The 17858-nt window shown below is 45.1% G+C and overlaps 14 non-coding genes across 14 annotated transcripts; all 14 read left to right on the top strand.

Moving 5' to 3' along the window:
* The first annotated feature begins 263 nt into the window (after window positions 1-263).
* Window positions 264-454, top strand: LOC141191376 (U2 spliceosomal RNA). The gene has a single exon (XR_012265373.1). It is a non-coding gene; the product is annotated as a U2 spliceosomal RNA (small nuclear RNA).
* A 1122-nt stretch (window positions 455-1576) lies between these two features.
* Window positions 1577-1767, top strand: LOC141184135 (U2 spliceosomal RNA). Its single transcript, XR_012258919.1, has one exon. It is a non-coding gene; the product is annotated as a U2 spliceosomal RNA (small nuclear RNA).
* Window positions 1768-2887: 1120 nt separating this feature from the next.
* Window positions 2888-3078, top strand: LOC141188207 (U2 spliceosomal RNA). Its single transcript, XR_012262322.1, has one exon. It is a non-coding gene; the product is annotated as a U2 spliceosomal RNA (small nuclear RNA).
* A 1119-nt stretch (window positions 3079-4197) lies between these two features.
* Window positions 4198-4388, top strand: LOC141188206 (U2 spliceosomal RNA). The gene has a single exon (XR_012262321.1). It is a non-coding gene; the product is annotated as a U2 spliceosomal RNA (small nuclear RNA).
* A 1118-nt stretch (window positions 4389-5506) lies between these two features.
* LOC141191375 (U2 spliceosomal RNA) lies at window positions 5507-5697 on the top strand. Its single transcript, XR_012265372.1, has one exon. It is a non-coding gene; the product is annotated as a U2 spliceosomal RNA (small nuclear RNA).
* Window positions 5698-6820: 1123 nt separating this feature from the next.
* LOC141184134 (U2 spliceosomal RNA) lies at window positions 6821-7011 on the top strand. The gene has a single exon (XR_012258918.1). It is a non-coding gene; the product is annotated as a U2 spliceosomal RNA (small nuclear RNA).
* A 1120-nt stretch (window positions 7012-8131) lies between these two features.
* On the top strand, window positions 8132-8322 carry LOC141184133 (U2 spliceosomal RNA). The gene has a single exon (XR_012258917.1). It is a non-coding gene; the product is annotated as a U2 spliceosomal RNA (small nuclear RNA).
* A 1122-nt stretch (window positions 8323-9444) lies between these two features.
* Window positions 9445-9635, top strand: LOC141188205 (U2 spliceosomal RNA). The gene has a single exon (XR_012262320.1). It is a non-coding gene; the product is annotated as a U2 spliceosomal RNA (small nuclear RNA).
* Window positions 9636-10757: 1122 nt separating this feature from the next.
* On the top strand, window positions 10758-10948 carry LOC141188204 (U2 spliceosomal RNA). Its single transcript, XR_012262319.1, has one exon. It is a non-coding gene; the product is annotated as a U2 spliceosomal RNA (small nuclear RNA).
* A 1123-nt stretch (window positions 10949-12071) lies between these two features.
* Window positions 12072-12262, top strand: LOC141188203 (U2 spliceosomal RNA). The gene has a single exon (XR_012262318.1). It is a non-coding gene; the product is annotated as a U2 spliceosomal RNA (small nuclear RNA).
* Window positions 12263-13386: 1124 nt separating this feature from the next.
* On the top strand, window positions 13387-13577 carry LOC141188201 (U2 spliceosomal RNA). Its single transcript, XR_012262317.1, has one exon. It is a non-coding gene; the product is annotated as a U2 spliceosomal RNA (small nuclear RNA).
* A 1122-nt stretch (window positions 13578-14699) lies between these two features.
* On the top strand, window positions 14700-14890 carry LOC141188200 (U2 spliceosomal RNA). The gene has a single exon (XR_012262316.1). It is a non-coding gene; the product is annotated as a U2 spliceosomal RNA (small nuclear RNA).
* Window positions 14891-16010: 1120 nt separating this feature from the next.
* On the top strand, window positions 16011-16201 carry LOC141188199 (U2 spliceosomal RNA). The gene has a single exon (XR_012262315.1). It is a non-coding gene; the product is annotated as a U2 spliceosomal RNA (small nuclear RNA).
* A 1121-nt stretch (window positions 16202-17322) lies between these two features.
* Window positions 17323-17513, top strand: LOC141188198 (U2 spliceosomal RNA). The gene has a single exon (XR_012262314.1). It is a non-coding gene; the product is annotated as a U2 spliceosomal RNA (small nuclear RNA).
* Window positions 17514-17858: the final 345 nt, after the last annotated feature.

The raw sequence follows: 17858 nt of genomic DNA, 5'->3' as shown, positions 1-17858 counted from the left end.
CCCGCCTTAATTGGTTCTCCTCCCTTCCAACGGTGTTGAGGCGGGTGGGAACAGCCGGGGGTTGAGGGTACTGTGCTAAAAGAGGTGGAGTTATGCAGATCTAAAACGCGTGGATTGCAGCAGCAGCAAGCCGAAAAGTGCAGGCATGTGAGGGATCTAGAGGTTGACAGCATGTCTTCTTAACGGGAGTCCAGGTGGCCATCTCCACAAATGGACTTTTCAGAATCCTTGGGTGGCACCGTAGTCGGAAACCAATTCTGGTTATCGCTTCTCGGCCTTTTGGCTAAGATCAAGTGTAGTATCTGTTCTTATCAGTTTAATATCTGATACGTCCCCTATCTGGGGACCATATATTAAATGGATTTTTAGAACAGGGAGATGGAAAAAGAGCTTGCTCTGTCCACTCCACGCATTGACCTGGTATTGCAGTATCTCCAGGACCGGTGCACCCCTCCTTTAATGCAGTTTCTAAAATCAGAAAGAATTGAATTCAATGCTTTTTGTTCATTTTGCTTGTTTGTCGGATTTTGGGATGGACTCTTTGGCTTTGCTTTTCTTCTCCTCATTGGATTTTTCATGTTAAAAGTTGCAGAAGCCAGATGACAAGCTCATTTTGGTTCAACTTCAGCAACTGTGCATTGCATTGCCATGTAATGTAATGTAATGCAATGCTATCTATCTAGCTCTCCCTCTATACTTCCTTTTGGATAAACAGACATATTAGGCAAGCATTTTGGAGCTTTCACCTAAATAACTACAGGTGGTGAGATAAGCTGCACAATATAATTGACCTTTCAGTATATTGTTGCACACACACCATCTATTTAGCAAATGCCCTTGTTATCAACAGCAGCCTTTTAAACTCACCTGAGCTAACAGGTATGTGAGCTGGTTACTCTGCTGCGCTTAAAATTTCTTTTTTGGTTTGCTACAATGCCTTTTCTGAAACGTTGTCTCCCTCTGCTGGAACACTGACTTCTTTCATTTAATGCCTGCAGACTATAAAAGAGAAACCAACCCAAAAAGTTTGGTTGATTAGTCTGTGGCATTCTTTTAAACTGTTGCTTATGGCGGTCTCTGTGAGCTTCTCAGTGACATTCAGCCATCCAGGTATCCCGCCTGCAGTAGACGGAATGTGGCAATGGAACGCTGGCTGCGCGTGTCATAATAGGCTCTGAGCCTTTATATACCTGCGCACAGCAGCAGCCACCTTCAGTCTGCTGCTGGACAGCCAGCAGCAGCAGCAGCAGGAGAGGTAATTAATCAGCAACCCTCCTGCTAAGGGTAGACAGCTGCTCGTTCCACCCCCCCCCCCCGCCTTAATTGGTTCTACTCCCTTCCAACGGTGTTGAGGCGGGTGGGAACAGCCGGGGGTTGAGGGTACTGTGCTAAAAGAGGTGGAGTTATGCAGATCTAAAACGCGTGGATTGCAGCAGCAGCAAGCCGAAAAGTGCAGGCATGTGAGGGATCTAGAGGTTGACAGCATGTCTTCTTAACGGCAGTCCAGGTGGCCATCTCCACAAATGGACTTTTCAGAATCCTTGGGTGGCACCGTAGTCGGAAACCAATTCTGGTTATCGCTTCTCGGCCTTTTGGCTAAGATCAAGTGTAGTATCTGTTCTTATCAGTTTAATATCTGATACGTCCCCTATCTGGGGACCATATATTAAATGGATTTTTAGAACAGGGAGATGGAGAAAGAGCTTGCTCTGTCCACTCCACGCATTGACCTGGTATTGCAGTATCTCCAGGACCGGTGCACCCCTTCTTTAATGCAGTTTCTAAAATCAGAAAGAATTGAATTCAATGCTTTTTGTTCATTTTGCTTGTTTGTCGGATTTTGGGATGGACTCTTTGGCTTTGCTTTTCTTCTCCTCATTGGATTTTTCATGTTAAAAGTTGCAGAAGCCAGATGACAAGCTCATTTTGGTTCAACTTCAGCAACTGTGCATTGCATTGCCATGTAATGTAATGTAATGCAATGCTATCTATCTAGCTCTCCCTCTATACTTCCTTTTGGATAAACAGACATATTAGGCAAGCATTTTGGAGCTTTCACCTAAATAACTACAGGTGGTGAGATAAGCTGCACAATATAATTGACCTTTCAGTATATTGTTGCACACACACCATCTATTTAGCAAATGCCCTTGTTATCAACAGCAGCCTTTTAAACTCACCTGAGCTAACAGGTATGTGAGCTGGTTACTCTGCTGCGCTTAAAATTTCTTTTTTGGTTTGCTACAATGCCTTTTCTGAAACGTTGTCTCCCTCTGCTGGAACACTGACTTCTTTCATTTAATGCCTGCAGACTATAAAAGAGAAACCAACCCAAAAAGTTTGGTTGATTAGTCTGTGGCATTCTTTTAAACTGTTGCTTATGGCGGTCTCTGTGAGCTTCTCAGTGACATTCAGCCATCCAGGTATCCCGCCTGCAGTAGACGGAATGTGGCAATGGAACGCTGGCTGCGCGTGTCATAATAGGCTCTGAGCCTTTATATACCTGCGCACAGCAGCAGCCACCTTCAGTCTGCTGCTGGACAGCCAGCAGCAGCAGCAGGAGAGGTAATTAATCAGCAACCCTCCTGCTAAGGGTAGACAGCTGCTCGTTCCACCCCCCCCCCCCCGCCTTAATTGGTTCTCCTCCCTTCCAACGGTGTTGAGGCGGGTGGGAACAGCCGGGGGTTGAGGGTACTGTGCTAAAAGAGGTGGAGTTATGCAGATCTAAAACACGTGGATTGCAGCAGCAGCAAGCCGAAAAGTGCAGGCATGTGAGGGATCTAGAGGTTGACAGCATGTCTTCTTAACGGGAGTCCAGGTGGCCATCTCCACAAATGGACTTTTCAGAATCCTTGGGTGGCACCGTAGTCGGAAACCAATTCTGGTTATCGCTTCTCGGCCTTTTGGCTAAGATCAAGTGTAGTATCTGTTCTTATCAGTTTAATATCTGATACGTCCCCTATCTGGGGACCATATATTAAATGGATTTTTAGAACAGGGAGATGGAAAAAGAGCTTGCTCTGTCCACTCCACGCATTGACCTGGTATTGCAGTATCTCCAGGACCGGTGCACCCCTTCTTTAATGCAGTTTCTAAAATCAGAAAGAATTGAATTCAATGCTTTTTGTTCATTTTGCTTGTTTGTCGGATTTTGGGATGGACTCTTTGGCTTTGCTTTTCTTCTCCTCATTGGATTTTTCATGTTAAAAGTTGCAGAAGCCAGATGACAAGCTCATTTTGGTTCAACTTCAGCAACTGTGCATTGCATTGCCATGTAATGTAATGTAATGCAATGCTATCTATCTAGCTCTCCCTCTATACTTCCTTTTGGATAAACAGACATATTAGGCAAGCATTTTGGAGCTTTCACCTAAATAACTACAGGTGGTGAGATAAGCTGCACAATATAATTGACCTTTCAGTATATTGTTGCACACACACCATCTATTTAGCAAATGCCCTTGTTATCAACAGCAGCCTTTTAAACTCACCTGAGCTAACAGGTATGTGAGCTGGTTACTCTGCTGCGCTTAAAATTTCTTTTTTGGTTTGCTACAATGCCTTTTCTGAAACGTTGTCTCCCTCTGCTGGAACACTGACTTCTTTCATTTAATGCCTGCAGACTATAAAAGAGAAACCAACCCAAAAAGTTTGGTTGATTAGTCTGTGGCATTCTTTTAAACTGTTGCTTATGGCGGTCTCTGTGAGCTTCTCAGTGACATTCAGCCATCCAGGTATCCCGCCTGCAGTAGACGGAATGTGGCAATGGAACGCTGGCTGCGCGTGTCATAATAGGCTCTGAGCCTTTATATACCTGCGCACAGCAGCAGCCACCTTCAGTCTGCTGCTGGACAGCCAGCAGCAGCAGCAGCAGGAGAGGTAATTAATCAGCAACCCTCCTGCTAAGGGTAGACAGCTGCTCGTTCCACCCCCCCCCGCCTTAATTGGTTCTCCTCCCTTCCAACGGTGTTGAGGCGGGTGGGAACAGCCGGGGGTTGAGGGTACTGTGCTAAAAGAGGTGGAGTTATGCAGATCTAAAACGCGTGGATTGCAGCAGCAGCAAGCCGAAAAGTGCAGGCATGTGAGGGATCTAGAGGTTGACAGCATGTCTTCTTAACGGGAGTCCAGGTGGCCATCTCCACAAATGGACTTTGCAGAATCCTTGGGTGGCACCGTAGTCGGAAACCAATTCTGGTTATCGCTTCTCGGCCTTTTGGCTAAGATCAAGTGTAGTATCTGTTCTTATCAGTTTAATATCTGATACGTCCCCTATCTGGGGACCATATATTAAATGGATTTTTAGAACAGGGAGATGGAAAAAGAGCTTGCTCTGTCCACTCCACGCATTGACCTGGTATTGCAGTATCTCCAGGACCGGTGCACCCCTTCTTTAATGCAGTTTCTAAAATCAGAAAGAATTGAATTCAATGCTTTTTGTTCATTTTGCTTGTTTGTCGGATTTTGGGATGGACTCTTTGGCTTTGCTTTTCTTCTCCTCATTGGATTTTTCATGTTAAAAGTTGCAGAAGCCAGATGACAAGCTCATTTTGGTTCAACTTCAGCAACTGTGCATTGCATTGCCATGTAATGTAATGTAATGCAATGCTATCTATCTAGCTCTCCCTCTATACTTCCTTTTGGATAAACAGACATATTAGGCAAGCATTTTGGAGCTTTCACCTAAATAACTACAGGTGGTGAGATAAGCTGCACAATATAATTGACCTTTCAGTATATTGTTGCACACACACCATCTATTTAGCAAATGCCCTTGTTATCAACAGCAGCCTTTTAAACTCACCTGAGCTAACAGGTATGTGAGCTGGTTACTCTGCTGCGCTTAAAATTTCTTTTTTGGTTTGCTACAATGCCTTTTCTGAAACGTTGTCTCCCTCTGCTGGAACACTGACTTCTTTCATTTAATGCCTGCAGACTATAAAAGAGAAACCAACCCAAAAAGTTTGGTTGATTAGTCTGTGGCATTCTTTCAAACTGTTGCTTATGGCGGTCTCTGTGAGCTTCTCAGTGACATTCAGCCATCCAGGTATCCCGCCTGCAGTAGACGGAATGTGGCAATGGAACGCTGGCTGCGCGTGTCATAATAGGCTCTGAGCCTTTATATACCTGCGCACAGCAGCAGCCACCTTCAGTCTGCTGCTGGACAGCCAGCAGCAGCAGCAGCAGGAGAGGTAATTAATCAGCAACCCTCCTGCTAAGGGTAGACAGCTGCTCGTTCCACCCCCCCCGCCTTAATTGGTTCTCCTCCCTTCCAACGGTGTTGAGGCGGGTGGGAACAGCCGGGGGTTGAGGGTACTGTGCTAAAAGAGGTGGAGTTATGCAGATCTAAAACGCGTGGATTGCAGCAGCAGCAAGCCGAAAAGTGCAGGCATGTGAGGGATCTAGAGTTTGACAGCATGTCTTCTTAACGGGAGTCCAGGTGGCCATCTCCACAAATGGACTTTTCAGAATCCTTGGGTGGCACCGTAGTCGGAAACCAATTCTGGTTATCGCTTCTCGGCCTTTTGGCTAAGATCAAGTGTAGTATCTGTTCTTATCAGTTTAATATCTGATACGTCCCCTATCTGGGGACCATATATTAAATGGATTTTTAGAACAGGGAGATGGAAAAAGAGCTTGCTCTGTCCACTCCACGCATTGACCTGGTATTGCAGTATCTCCAGGACCGGTGCACCCCTCCTTTAATGCAGTTTCTAAAATCAGAAAGAATTGAATTCAATGCTTTTTGTTCATTTTGCTTGTTTGTCGGATTTTGGGATGGACTCTTTGGCTTTGCTTTTCTTCTCCTCATTGGATTTTTCATGTTAAAAGTTGCAGAAGCCAGATGACAAGCTCATTTTGGTTCAACTTCAGCAACTGTGCATTGCATTGCCATGTAATGTAATGTAATGCAATGCTATCTATCTAGCTCTCCCTCTATACTTCCTTTTGGATAAACAGACATATTAGGCAAGCATTTTGGAGCTTTCACCTAAATAACTACAGGTGGTGAGATAAGCTGCACAATATAATTGACCTTTCAGTATATTGTTGCACACACACCATCTATTTAGCAAATGCCCTTGTTATCAACAGCAGCCTTTTAAACTCACCTGAGCTAACAGGTATGTGAGCTGGTTACTCTGCTGCGCTTAAAATTTCTTTTTTGGTTTGCTACAATGCCTTTTCTGAAACGTTGTCTCCCTCTGCTGGAACACTGACTTCTTTCATTTAATGCCTGCAGACTATAAAAGAGAAACCAACCCAAAAAGTTTGGTTGATTAGTCTGTGGCATTCTTTTAAACTGTTGCTTATGGCGGTCTCTGTGAGCTTCTCAGTGACATTCAGCCATCCAGGTATCCCGCCTGCAGTAGACGGAATGTGGCAATGGAACGCTGGCTGCGCGTGTCATAATAGGCTCTGAGCCTTTATATACCTGCGCACAGCAGCAGCCACCTTCAGTCTGCTGCTGGACAGCCAGCAGCAGCAGCAGCAGGAGAGGTAATTAATCAGCAACCCTCCTGCTAAGGGTAGACAGCTGCTCGTTCCACCCCCCCCCCCCCGCCTTAATTGGTTCTACTCCCTTCCAACGGTGTTGAGGCGGGTGGGAACAGCCGGGGGTTGAGGGTACTGTGCTAAAAGAGGTGGAGTTATGCAGATCTAAAACGCGTGGATTGCAGCAGCAGCAAGCCGAAAAGTGCAGGCATGTGAGGGATCTAGAGGTTGACAGCATGTCTTCTTAACGGCAGTCCAGGTGGCCATCTCCACAAATGGACTTTTCAGAATCCTTGGGTGGCACCGTAGTCGGAAACCAATTCTGGTTATCGCTTCTCGGCCTTTTGGCTAAGATCAAGTGTAGTATCTGTTCTTATCAGTTTAATATCTGATACGTCCCCTATCTGGGGACCATATATTAAATGGATTTTTAGAACAGGGAGATGGAGAAAGAGCTTGCTCTGTCCACTCCACGCATTGACCTGGTATTGCAGTATCTCCAGGACCGGTGCACCCCTTCTTTAATGCAGTTTCTAAAATCAGAAAGAATTGAATTCAATGCTTTTTGTTCATTTTGCTTGTTTGTCGGATTTTGGGATGGACTCTTTGGCTTTGCTTTTCTTCTCCTCATTGGATTTTTCATGTTAAAAGTTGCAGAAGCCAGATGACAAGCTCATTTTGGTTCAACTTCAGCAACTGTGCATTGCATTGCCATGTAATGTAATGTAATGCAATGCTATCTATCTAGCTCTCCCTCTATACTTCCTTTTGGATAAACAGACATATTAGGCAAGCATTTTGGAGCTTTCACCTAAATAACTACAGGTGGTGAGATAAGCTGCACAATATAATTGACCTTTCAGTATATTGTTGCACACACACCATCTATTTAGCAAATGCCCTTGTTATCAACAGCAGCCTTTTAAACTCACCTGAGCTAACAGGTATGTGAGCTGGTTACTCTGCTGCGCTTAAAATTTCTTTTTTGGTTTGCTACAATGCCTTTTCTGAAACGTTGTCTCCCTCTGCTGGAACACTGACTTCTTTCATTTAATGCCTGCAGACTATAAAAGAGAAACCAACCCAAAAAGTTTGGTTGATTAGTCTGTGGCATTCTTTTAAACTGTTGCTTATGGCGGTCTCTGTGAGCTTCTCAGTGACATTCAGCCATCCAGGTATCCCGCCTGCAGTAGACGGAATGTGGCAATGGAACGCTGGCTGCGCGTGTCATAATAGGCTCTGAGCCTTTATATACCTGTGCACAGCAGCAGCCACCTTCAGTCTGCTGCTGGACAGCCAGCAGCAGCAGCAGGAGAGGTAATTAATCAGCAACCCTCCTGCTAAGGGTAGACAGCTGCTCGTTCCACCCCCCCCCCCCCGCCTTAATTGGTTCTCCTCCCTTCCAACGGTGTTGAGGCGGGTGGGAACAGCCGGGGGTTGAGGGTACTGTGCTAAAAGAGGTGGAGTTATGCAGATCTAAAACACGTGGATTGCAGCAGCAGCAAGCCGAAAAGTGCAGGCATGTGAGGGATCTAGAGGTTGACAGCATGTCTTCTTAACGGGAGTCCAGGTGGCCATCTCCACAAATGGACTTTTCAGAATCCTTGGGTGGCACCGTAGTCGGAAACCAATTCTGGTTATCGCTTCTCGGCCTTTTGGCTAAGATCAAGTGTAGTATCTGTTCTTATCAGTTTAATATCTGATACGTCCCCTATCTGGGGACCATATATTAAATGGATTTTTAGAACAGGGAGATGGAGAAAGAGCTTGCTCTGTCCACTCCACGCATTGACCTGGTATTGCAGTATCTCCAGGACCGGTGCACCCCTTCTTTAATGCAGTTTCTAAAATCAGAAAGAATTGAATTCAATGCTTTTTGTTCATTTTGCTTGTTTGTCGGATTTTGGGATGGACTCTTTGGCTTTGCTTTTCTTCTCCTCATTGGATTTTTCATGTTAAAAGTTGCAGAAGCCAGATGACAAGCTCATTTTGGTTCAACTTCAGCAACTGTGCATTGCATTGCCATGTAATGTAATGTAATGCAATGCTATCTATCTAGCTCTCCCTCTATACTTCCTTTTGGATAAACAGACATATTAGGCAAGCATTTTGGAGCTTTCACCTAAATAACTACAGGTGGTGAGATAAGCTGCACAATATAATTGACCTTTCAGTATATTGTTGCACACACACCATCTATTTAGCAAATGCCCTTGTTATCAACAGCAGCCTTTTAAACTCACCTGAGCTAACAGGTATGTGAGCTGGTTACTCTGCTGCGCTTAAAATTTCTTTTTTGGTTTGCTACAATGCCTTTTCTGAAACGTTGTCTCCCTCTGCTGGAACACTGACTTCTTTCATTTAATGCCTGCAGACTATAAAAGAGAAACCAACCCAAAAAGTTTGGTTGATTAGTCTGTGGCATTCTTTTAAACTGTTGCTTATGGCGGTCTCTGTGAGCTTCTCAGTGACATTCAGCCATCCAGGTATCCCGCCTGCAGTAGACGGAATGTGGCAATGGAACGCTGGCTGCGCGTGTCATAATAGGCTCTGAGCCTTTATATACCTGCGCACAGCAGCAGCCACCTTCAGTCTGCTGCTGGACAGCCAGCAGCAGCAGCAGCAGGAGAGGTAATTAATCAGCAACCCTCCTGCTAAGGGTAGACAGCTGCTCGTTCCACCCCCCCCCCCCGCCTTAATTGGTTCTCCTCCCTTCCAACGGTGTTGAGGCGGGTGGCAACAGCCGGGGGTTGAGGGTACTGTGCTAAAAGAGGTGGAGTTATGCAGATCTAAAACGCGTGGATTGCAGCAGCAGCAAGCCGAAAAGTGCAGGCATGTGAGGGATCTAGAGGTTAACAGCATGTCTTCTTAACGGGAGTCCAGGTGGCCATCTCCACAAATGGACTTTTCAGAATCCTTGGGTGGCACCGTAGTCGGAAACCAATTCTGGTTATCGCTTCTCGGCCTTTTGGCTAAGATCAAGTGTAGTATCTGTTCTTATCAGTTTAATATCTGATACGTCCCCTATCTGGGGACCATATATTAAATGGATTTTTAGAACAGGGAGATGGAAAAAGAGCTTGCTCTGTCCACTCCACGCATTGACCTGGTATTGCAGTATCTCCAGGACCGGTGCACCCCTTCTTTAATGCAGTTTCTAAAATCAGAAAGAATTGAATTCAATGCTTTTTGTTCATTTTGCTTGTTTGTCGGATTTTGGGATGGACTCTTTGGCTTTGCTTTTCTTCTCCTCATTGGATTTTTCATGTTAAAAGTTGCAGAAGCCAGATGACAAGCTCATTTTGGTTCAACTTCAGCAACTGTGCATTGCATTGCCATGTAATGTAATGTAATGCAATGCTATCTATCTAGCTCTCCCTCTATACTTCCTTTTGGATAAACAGACATATTAGGCAAGCATTTTGGAGCTTTCACCTAAATAACTACAGGTGGTGAGATAAGCTGCACAATATAATTGACCTTTCAGTATATTGTTGCACACACACCATCTATTTAGCAAATGCCCTTGTTATCAACAGCAGCCTTTTAAACTCACCTGAGCTAACAGGTATGTGAGCTGGTTACTCTGCTGCGCTTAAAATTTCTTTTTTGGTTTGCTACAATGCCTTTTCTGAAACGTTGTCTCCCTCTGCTGGAACACTGACTTCTTTCATTTAATGCCTGCAGACTATAAAAGAGAAACCAACCCAAAAAGTTTGGTTGATTAGTCTGTGGCATTCTTTTAAACTGTTGCTTATGGCGGTCTCTGTGAGCTTCTCAGTGACATTCAGCCATCCAGGTATCCCGCCTGCAGTAGACGGAATGTGGCAATGGAACGCTGGCTGCGCGTGTCATAATAGGCTCTGAGCCTTTATATACCTGCGCACAGCAGCAGCCACCTTCAGTCTGCTGCTGGACAGCCAGCAGCAGCAGCAGCAGGAGAGGTAATTAATCAGCAACCCTCCTGCTAAGGGTAGACAGCTGCTCGTTCCACCCCCCCCCCCCGCCTTAATTGGTTCTCCTCCCTTCCAACGGTGTTGAGGCGGGTGGGAACAGCCGGGGGTTGAGGGTACTGTGCTAAAAGAGGTGGAGTTATGCAGATCTAAAACGCGTGGATTGCAGCAGCAGCAAGCCGAAAAGTGCAGGCATGTGAGGGATCTAGAGGTTGACAGCATGTCTTCTTAACGGGAGTCCAGGTGGCCATCTCCACAAATGGACTTTTCAGAATCCTTGGGTGGCACCGTAGTCGGAAACCAATTCTGGTTATCGCTTCTCGGCCTTTTGGCTAAGATCAAGTGTAGTATCTGTTCTTATCAGTTTAATATCTGATACGTCCCCTATCTGGGGACCATATATTAAATGGATTTTTAGAACAGGGAGATGGAAAAAGAGCTTGCTCTGTCCACTCCACGCATTGACCTGGTATTGCAGTATCTCCAGGACCGGTGCACCCCTTCTTTAATGCAGTTTCTAAAATCAGAAAGAATTGAATTCAATGCTTTTTGTTCATTTTGCTTGTTTGTCGGATTTTGGGATGGACTCTTTGGCTTTGCTTTTCTTCTCCTCATTGGATTTTTCATGTTAAAAGTTGCAGAAGCCAGATGACAAGCTCATTTTGGTTCAACTTCAGCAACTGTGCATTGCATTGCCATGTAATGTAATGTAATGCAATGCTATCTATCTAGCTCTCCCTCTATACTTCCTTTTGGATAAACAGACATATTAGGCAAGCATTTTGGAGCTTTCACCTAAATAACTACAGGTGGTGAGATAAGCTGCACAATATAATTGACCTTTCAGTATATTGTTGCACACACACCATCTATTTAGCAAATGCCCTTGTTATCAACAGCAGCCTTTTAAACTCACCTGAGCTAACAGGTATGTGAGCTGGTTACTCTGCTGCGCTTAAAATTTCTTTTTTGGTTTGCTACAATGCCTTTTCTGAAACGTTGTCTCCCTCTGCTGGAACACTGACTTCTTTCATTTAATGCCTGCAGACTATAAAAGAGAAACCAACCCAAAAAGTTTGGTTGATTAGTCTGTGGCATTCTTTTAAACTGTTGCTTATGGCGGTCTCTGTGAGCTTCTCAGTGACATTCAGCCATCCAGGTATCCCGCCTGCAGTAGACGGAATGTGGCAATGGAACGCTGGCTGCGCGTGTCATAATAGGCTCTGAGCCTTTATATACCTGCGCACAGCAGCAGCCACCTTCAGTCTGCTGCTGGACAGCCAGCAGCAGCAGCAGCAGGAGAGGTAATTAATCAGCAACCCTCCTGCTAAGGGTAGACAGCTGCTCGTTCCACCCCCCACCCCCCGCCTTAATTGGTTCTCCTCCCTTCCAACGGTGTTGAGGCGGGTGGCAACAGCCGGGGGTTGAGGGTACTGTGCTAAAAGAGGTGGAGTTATGCAGATCTAAAACGCGTGGATTGCAGCAGCAGCAAGCCGAAAAGTGCAGGCATGTGAGGGATCTAGAGGTTAACAGCATGTCTTCTTAACGGGAGTCCAGGTGGCCATCTCCACAAATGGACTTTTCAGAATCCTTGGGTGGCACCGTAGTCGGAAACCAATTCTGGTTATCGCTTCTCGGCCTTTTGGCTAAGATCAAGTGTAGTATCTGTTCTTATCAGTTTAATATCTGATACGTCCCCTATCTGGGGACCATATATTAAATGGATTTTTAGAACAGGGAGATGGAAAAAGAGCTTGCTCTGTCCACTCCACGCATTGACCTGGTATTGCAGTATCTCCAGGACCGGTGCACCCCTTCTTTAATGCAGTTTCTAAAATCAGAAAGAATTGAATTCAATGCTTTTTGTTCATTTTGCTTGTTTGTCGGATTTTGGGATGGACTCTTTGGCTTTGCTTTTCTTCTCCTCATTGGATTTTTCATGTTAAAAGTTGCAGAAGCCAGATGACAAGCTCATTTTGGTTCAACTTCAGCAACTGTGCATTGCATTGCCATGTAATGTAATGTAATGCAATGCTATCTATCTAGCTCTCCCTCTATACTTCCTTTTGGATAAACAGACATATTAGGCAAGCATTTTGGAGCTTTCACCTAAATAACTACAGGTGGTGAGATAAGCTGCACAATATAATTGACCTTTCAGTATATTGTTGCACACACACCATCTATTTAGCAAATGCCCTTGTTATCAACAGCAGCCTTTTAAACTCACCTGAGCTAACAGGTATGTGAGCTGGTTACTCTGCTGCGCTTAAAATTTCTTTTTTGGTTTGCTACAATGCCTTTTCTGAAACGTTGTCTCCCTCTGCTGGAACACTGACTTCTTTCATTTAATGCCTGCAGACTATAAAAGAGAAACCAACCCAAAAAGTTTGGTTGATTAGTCTGTGGCATTCTTTTAAACTGTTGCTTATGGCGGTCTCTGTGAGCTTCTCAGTGACATTCAGCCATCCAGGTATCCCGCCTGCAGTAGACGGAATGTGGCAATGGAACGCTGGCTGCGCGTGTCATAATAGGCTCTGAGCCTTTATATACCTGCGCACAGCAGCAGCCACCTTCAGTCTGCTGCTGGACAGCCAGCAGCAGCAGCAGCAGGAGAGGTAATTAATCAGCAACCCTCCTGCTAAGGGTAGACAGCTGCTCGTTCCACCCCCACCCACCCCGCCTTAATTGGTTCTCCTCCCTTCCAACGGTGTTGAGGCGGGTGGGAACAGCCGGGGGTTGAGGGTACTGTGCTAAAAGAGGTGGAGTTATGCAGATCTAAAACGCGTGGATTGCAGCAGCAGCAAGCCGAAAAGTGCAGGCATGTGAGGGATCTAGAGGTTGACAGCATGTCTTCTTAACGGGAGTCCAGGTGGCCATCTCCACAAATGGACTTTTCAGAATCCTTGGGTGGCACCGTAGTCGGAAACCAATTCTGGTTATCGCTTCTCGGCCTTTTGGCTAAGATCAAGTGTAGTATCTGTTCTTATCAGTTTAATATCTGATACGTCCCCTATCTGGGGACCATATATTAAATGGATTTTTAGAACAGGGAGATGGAAAAAGAGCTTGCTCTGTCCACTCCACGCATTGACCTGGTATTGCAGTATCTCCAGGACCGGTGCACCCCTTCTTTAATGCAGTTTCTAAAATCAGAAAGAATTGAATTCAATGCTTTTTGTTCATTTTGCTTGTTTGTCGGATTTTGGGATGGACTCTTTGGCTTTGCTTTTCTTCTCCTCATTGGATTTTTCATGTTAAAAGTTGCAGAAGCCAGATGACAAGCTCATTTTGGTTCAACTTCAGCAACTGTGCATTGCATTGCCATGTAATGTAATGTAATGCAATGCTATCTATCTAGCTCTCCCTCTATACTTCCTTTTGGATAAACAGACATATTAGGCAAGCATTTTGGAGCTTTCACCTAAATAACTACAGGTGGTGAGATAAGCTGCACAATATAATTGACCTTTCAGTATATTGTTGCACACACACCATCTATTTAGCAAATGCCCTTGTTATCAACAGCAGCCTTTTAAACTCACCTGAGCTAACAGGTATGTGAGCTGGTTACTCTGCTGCGCTTAAAATTTCTTTTTTGGTTTGCTACAATGCCTTTTCTGAAACGTTGTCTCCCTCTGCTGGAACACTGACTTCTTTCATTTAATGCCTGCAGACTATAAAAGAGAAACCAACCCAAAAAGTTTGGTTGATTAGTCTGTGGCATTCTTTTAAACTGTTGCTTATGGCGGTCTCTGTGAGCTTCTCAGTGACATTCAGCCATCCAGGTATCCCGCCTGCAGTAGACGGAATGTGGCAATGGAACGCTGGCTGCGCGTGTCATAATAGGCTCTGAGCCTTTATATACCTGCGCACAGCAGCAGCCACCTTCAGTCTGCTGCTGGACAGCCAGCAGCAGCAGCAGCAGGAGAGCTAATTAATCAGCAACCCTCCTGCTAAGGGTAGACAGCTGCTCGTTCCACCCCCCCCCCCCGCCTTAATTGGTTCTCCTCCCTTCCAACGGTGTTGAGGCGGGTGGGAACAGCCGGGGGTTGAGGGTACTGTGCTAAAAGAGGTGGAGTTATGCAGATCTAAAACGCGTGGATTGCAGCAGCAGCAAGCCGAAAAGTGCAGGCATGTGAGGGATCTAGAGGTTGACAGCATGTCTTCTTAACGGGAGTCCAGGTGGCCATCTCCACAAATGGACTTTTCAGAATCCTTGGGTGGCACCGTAGTCGGAAACCAATTCTGGTTATCGCTTCTCGGCCTTTTGGCTAAGATCAAGTGTAGTATCTGTTCTTATCAGTTTAATATCTGATACGTCCCCTATCTGGGGACCATATATTAAATGGATTTTTAGAACAGGGAGATGGAAAAAGAGCTTGCTCTGTCCACTCCACGCATTGACCTGGTATTGCAGTATCTCCAGGACCGGTGCACCCCTTCTTTAATGCAGTTTCTAAAATCAGAAAGAATTGAATTCAATGCTTTTTGTTCATTTTGCTTGTTTGTCGGATTTTGGGATGGACTCTTTGGCTTTGCTTTTCTTCTCCTCATTGGATTTTTCATGTTAAAAGTTGCAGAAGCCAGATGACAAGCTCATTTTGGTTCAACTTCAGCAACTGTGCATTGCATTGCCATGTAATGTAATGTAATGCAATGCTATCTATCTAGCTCTCCCTCTATACTTCCTATTGGATAAACAGACATATTAGGCAAGCATTTTGGAGCTTTCACCTAAATAACTACAGGTGGTGAGATAAGCTGCACAATATAATTGACCTTTCAGTATATTGTTGCACACACACCATCTATTTAGCAAATGCCCTTGTTATCAACAGCAGCCTTTTAAACTCACCTGAGCTAACAGGTATGTGAGCTGGTTACTCTGCTGCGCTTAAAATTTCTTTTTTGGTTTGCTACAATGCCTTTTCTGAAACGTTGTCTCCCTCTGCTGGAACACTGACTTCTTTCATTTAATGCCTGCAGACTATAAAAGAGAAACCAACCCAAAAAGTTTGGTTGATTAGTCTGTGGCATTGTTTTAAACTGTTGCTTATGGCGGTCTCTGTGAGCTTCTCAGTGACATTCAGCCATCCAGGTATCCCGCCTGCAGTAGACGGAATGTGGCAATGGAACGCTGGCTGCGCGTGTCATAATAGGCTCTGAGCCTTTATATACCTGCGCACAGCAGCAGCCACCTTCAGTCTGCTGCTGGACAGCCAGCAGCAGCAGCAGCAGGAGAGGTAATTAATCAGCAACCCTCCTGCTAAGGGTAGACAGCTGCTCGTTCCACCCCCCCCCCGCCTTAATTGGTTCTCCTCCCTTCCAACGGTGTTGAGGCGGGTGGGAACAGCCGGGGGTTGAGGGTACTGTGCTAAAAGAGGTGGAGTTATGCAGATCTAAAACGCGTGGATTGCAGCAGCAGCAAGCCGAAAAGTGCAGGCATGTGAGGGATCTAGAGGTTGACAGCATGTCTTCTTAACGGGAGTCCAGGTGGCCATCTCCACAAATGGACTTTTCAGAATCCTTGGGTGGCACCGTAGTCGGAAACCAATTCTGGTTATCGCTTCTCGGCCTTTTGGCTAAGATCAAGTGTAGTATCTGTTCTTATCAGTTTAATATCTGATACGTCCCCTATCTGGGGACCATATATTAAATGGATTTTTAGAACAGGGAGATGGAAAAAGAGCTTGCTCTGTCCACTCCACGCATTGACCTGGTATTGCAGTATCTCCAGGACCGGTGCACCCCTTCTTTAATGCAGTTTCTAAAATCAGAAAGAATTGAATTCAATGCTTTTTGTTCATTTTGCTTGTTTGTCGGATTTTGGGATGGACTCTTTGGCTTTGCTTTTCTTCTCCTCATTGGATTTTTCATGTTAAAAGTTGCAGAAGCCAGATGACAAGCTCATTTTGGTTCAACTTCAGCAACTGTGCATTGCATTGCCATGTAATGTAATGTAATGCAATGCTATCTATCTAGCTCTCCCTCTATACTTCCTTTTGGATAAACAGACATATTAGGCAAGCATTTTGGAGCTTTCACCTAAATAACTACAGGTGGTGAGATAAGCTGCACAATATAATTGACCTTTCAGTATATTGTTGCACACACACCATCTATTTAGCAAATGCCCTTGTTATCAACAGCAGCCTTTTAAACTCACCTGAGCTAACAGGTATGTGAGCTGGTTACTCTGCTGCGCTTAAAATTTCTTTTTTGGTTTGCTACAATGCCTTTTCTGAAACGTTGTCTCCCTCTGCTGGAACACTGACTTCTTTCATTTAATGCCTGCAGACTATAAAAGAGAAACCAACCCAAAAAGTTTGGTTGATTAGTCTGTGGCATTCTTTTAAACTGTTGCTTATGGCGGTCTCTGTGAGCTTCTCAGTGACATTCAGCCATCCAGGTATCCCGCCTGCAGTAGACGGAATGTGGCAAAGTAACGCTGGCTGCGCGTGTCATAATAGGCTCTGAGCCTTTATATACCTGCGCACAGCAGCAGCCACCTTCAGTCTGCTGCTGGACAGCCAGCAGCAGCAGCAGCAGGAGAGGTAATTAATCAGCAACCCTCCTGCTAAGGGTAGACAGCTGCTCGTTCCACCCCCCCCCCCGCCTTAATTGGTTCTCCTCCCTTCCAACGGTGTTGAGGCGGGTGGGAACAGCCGGGGGTTGAGGGTACTGTGCTAAAAGAGGTGGAGTTATGCAGATCTAAAACGCGTGGATTGCAGCAGCAGCAAGCCGAAAAGTGCAGGCATGTGAGGGATCTAGAGGTTGACAGCATGTCTTCTTAACGGGAGTCCAGGTGGCCATCTCCACAAATGGACTTTTCAGAATCCTTGGGTGGCACCGTAGTCGGAAACCAATTCTGGTTATCGCTTCTCGGCCTTTTGGCTAAGATCAAGTGTAGTATCTGTTCTTATCAGTTTAATATCTGATACGTCCCCTATCTGGGGACCATATATTAAATGGATTTTTAGAACAGGGAGATGGAAAAAGAGCTTGCTCTGTCCACTCCACGCATTGACCTGGTATTGCAGTATCTCCAGGACCGGTGCACCCCTTCTTTAATGCAGTTTCTAAAATCAGAAAGAATTGAATTCAATGCTTTTTGTTCATTTTGCTTGTTTGTCGGATTTTGGGATGGACTCTTTGGCTTTGCTTTTCTTCTCCTCATTGGATTTTTCATGTTAAAAGTTGCAGAAGCCAGATGACAAGCTCATTTTGGTTCAACTTCAGCAACTGTGCATTGCATTGCCATGTAATGTAATGTAATGCAATGCTATCTATCTAGCTCTCCCTCTATACTTCCTTTTGGATAAACAGACATATTAGGCAAGCATTTTGGAGCTTTCACCTAAATAACTACAGGTGGTGAGATAAGCTGCACAATATAATTGACCTTTCAGT

This window comes from Phyllobates terribilis, unplaced genomic scaffold (genome assembly GCF_046119375.1).
Source record: "Phyllobates terribilis strain yellow unplaced genomic scaffold, ASM4611937v1 Scaffold_40__1_contigs__length_11209783, whole genome shotgun sequence".
NCBI classification, from domain to species: Eukaryota; Metazoa; Chordata; class Amphibia; order Anura; family Dendrobatidae; genus Phyllobates; species Phyllobates terribilis.
The sequence above is the reverse complement of the archived record's forward strand: the minus strand, read 5'-3'. Positions and strand labels throughout refer to the sequence as shown.